The following is a 3374-nucleotide window of genomic DNA, read 5'->3' as shown; positions in this document are numbered from 1 at the left end:
TTTATTTTAATTTTATATATTTAAAGAAATATAAATTCTACATTACAAACTTACAACTATGAGGTTTCTCTTCCACAGGGCAAGGAAGTGGCAGCATGGTGACCCGACTAATTGATAGAGTGCGGGCTGAAACAGAGTTGTTACATGAATTAATCGGTTTAAAATAAAACTTGGACTACCAGCTACAGTTAAAGTTTCATTAAAAAACGTTTCCTCGTGGTAAAACCTCCTCAGAGAATATAAGGTTTTCATGAGACTGATCTTGAGCTGCCATCAAGCACGAATACCTTCGTTTAATAGAATATTTTTGGTGTAGAAAATCTCAAATTCAGAATCTTCTGCTGCGCGAATTTCCTGAGAAACGAAGTCATAGGTTCAGAGCCAAACCGACTACTCCAAGAGCACTCATCCATAAACCGATTACTGGTACAAATAACTTAAAAATGTAATCAACGTTTATTAGAAAAAGCAACCCCAAAGATTTGAGACCAAAAGCGGTTAGCGGCGACCATGGAATAAGTTTCTTCAGCTCGAGTTGGGTTAAAAACACGGAATGTATTTGCACCATCATCATCTTCAAATAAAGTATATTTCTACAGTAGCACCATGAATAACGCATAACAAAGCAGTGCCCAATACACCTGCAACTCCCATCATATGAAATGGGTTCAGTGTCCAATTATGAAATCATTGAAAAAAGAAGATAAATCGAAATATAACTGCTACACCAAAACTAGGTGCAAATAACCAACTAGGGTTTAGATAAATGTAGAACTCAAAGTTCATGCAAAATTTCAAATATATTACATAAAAAAAAATAATAAACTTGGACTCCAAATCCATCCCTATTTCACCCATTTTTTTGGATCTTTTAGATTTAACGAATTAAAAATAAGCGAGAAAGTTAGAAAAAACTCGAAATGATAGCTCCAGGAGATAACCCGAGCTCCGAATACGTATAAGAGGCATCGGATGCCCAAAGTGCTGCCTGAAAAAAATCCAGGCTACAAGGCTCGTATTCGGGCAACTTTTTATGACCGCCCTAGCGTCCTGGGAGCTGTCTAGATTTTTCTAGTAGTGGAGAGCGAAACTTTCGAGTTTTCAGACATCTTTCATCCAAATAGTGTCTCCATAAATGATGTAAGAACATATCCCTACATATTAAACTCTAAAATACATCATCTTTGGTCATTTGAAGAAACTTTTTGATCAAGTTTTGCGTCATATTTTCTGAATACACGTACATACATATTGTCTTATCCTCTTATACATTTTATAAACAAAAGAGAGTATACAACATTTCTGGGCTATTATTATTGAAAATTACCGTGATGTACTTACAATAAGACTTATTTTATCTTGGAAAAAATTACAACAAACATTAAAATGAGACAAATTTTTCTTAAGAAGAAAACTTTCATTAACTCATCATCGATACATAATTCATTTGCCATTTTCGAAGCTTTTTAAGGCATCATGTCAACCTTATTTTTCAAGCCGTGTAGAGGAGACGGAGGACTTCTATATATTATATTAAGCTAGAAAGACTAAAAAACAATGTTAATAATATCTAAGGTTTTCCTATGGAAAATTGAAAACATGTAAATATATTTGGATAAGCCTGGCTCGATCATATCTATACTATTATATTAAGTGTGAGGACATGATAATAACTACCTAGAGAGGACACTAACTTTTTTTTCAATTTTACCCTTATATGATATTAATATTACACTTTTGTTTTTTGTTTTTTGTTTTTTGTTTTTTGTTTTTTTAATTTCAACACACAATTTTATTTTTATTTCAACAATTCAAATATCAATTTAGTCCCTCCATAATTTTTCAAATTTCACTTTAGTCCATCGATAATAATAAAAAAAGATTGTACATACACGTATCGCGTGTGCTTAGTAAATAATATATAATATATTTGCCTTCAATGGCCAAAAATAGATTTGTTCTCCAAACCCAGGATCCCCACAAAAGTGCGCTAGTGATTGAACCAATTAGAAAAAAAGAAGTCTTATATATGTCTAGTTTTCATTTAGTCTATGTATTTTAAAACGTTTTTATTCTTTTTTATAAGTGGAAAAATTTAAAATATGTGTACCGACAATGTTTTATGAAAATCAAAATATATTATGTTTTAATTTTAAAAACGTTTTCATAAAATAGTTCTCCAAACACATATTTATTCTTTAAAAGAAATTTATTAAAAAAATTTAAAAACACTTTTATAAAAAAAATCATAAATATTTGTCTAAATAGAGCCTAACATGATAGGCAAAAACTTGTGTGAGACGGTCTCACGGGTCGTATTTTGTGAGACAGATATCTTATTTGGGTTATACATAAAAAAATATTACTTTTTATACTAAGAGTATTACTTTTTATTGCGAATATCGATAAGGTTGACCCGTACCACACTTAAATATTCGTGAAACCGTCTCACAAAAGACCTACTCAACATGATATTGGTTTTGGTTGTGGTTGGAGTTAATAATTGTGGCATTATTGGACTTCAACTGAGATTTAAAATTGTGGAGATCGGATAGTGGATAAGATGTAGTGCTTTTCATGATGTTTTGTGATTACTTGTTAAATAATTCGAGATGATGTGTAATGCAATAAATAAGGAAAAAATGTTACATGTGATGGAGAAATTCTATTAGTATGTTATAATATTGATTTAAAACTCGGTTGCGCTTCTTTTTCCTATTCGACTTGTGTGGTTTTGAATGAAACTCGATATTTTTAGAATAGCTTATGAGCAAAAAATGAGTTCAAATCGAGTTTTGACTAAGTTATTTGTTCCGAATACCGTGTTTAGATTAAACTAGTTTAATTTAACCAACTTACCATGCCATATCAATACGGTTTAGATATCACACAACCACCGGGGAACAAACAAGCCTTCAATATATGGTTGAGAATATCAATTATGTATCTATTAGTATAATTTCATCGTCCATTTCTTGATAAATTAACTAAAATATATGGAAAAATTATTCATAATATTATTACTACGCATATGTATAACTCACTGTCAATTAATACTATCTATTTAAGTAATATACCTACTATGGTAGCTATTAATTCTATGGTAGTTATTAATTTTGGTGTATATATAGTTGTGAAATCCCAAATTTTCCAGCACGCAATTTGAAAAGGTTTGGTCTAATTGCCCCAACCCAAAAGTCTAAAATGTAGAAAAATATGCGGCAAAAACTTGTGTGAGACGATCTCACGGATCGTATTTTGTGAAACAGATCTCTTATTTGGGTCATCCATGAAAAAATATTACTTTTTATGCTAAGAGTATTACTTTTATTGTGAATATCGGTAGAGATGACTCGTCTCACAGATAAAGATTT

Source organism: Primulina huaijiensis, chromosome 1 (genome assembly GCF_012295235.1).
Source record: "Primulina huaijiensis isolate GDHJ02 chromosome 1, ASM1229523v2, whole genome shotgun sequence".
In the NCBI taxonomy this organism is placed as follows: Eukaryota; Viridiplantae; Streptophyta; class Magnoliopsida; order Lamiales; family Gesneriaceae; genus Primulina; species Primulina huaijiensis.
Note: the sequence above shows the minus strand (reverse complement) of the source record.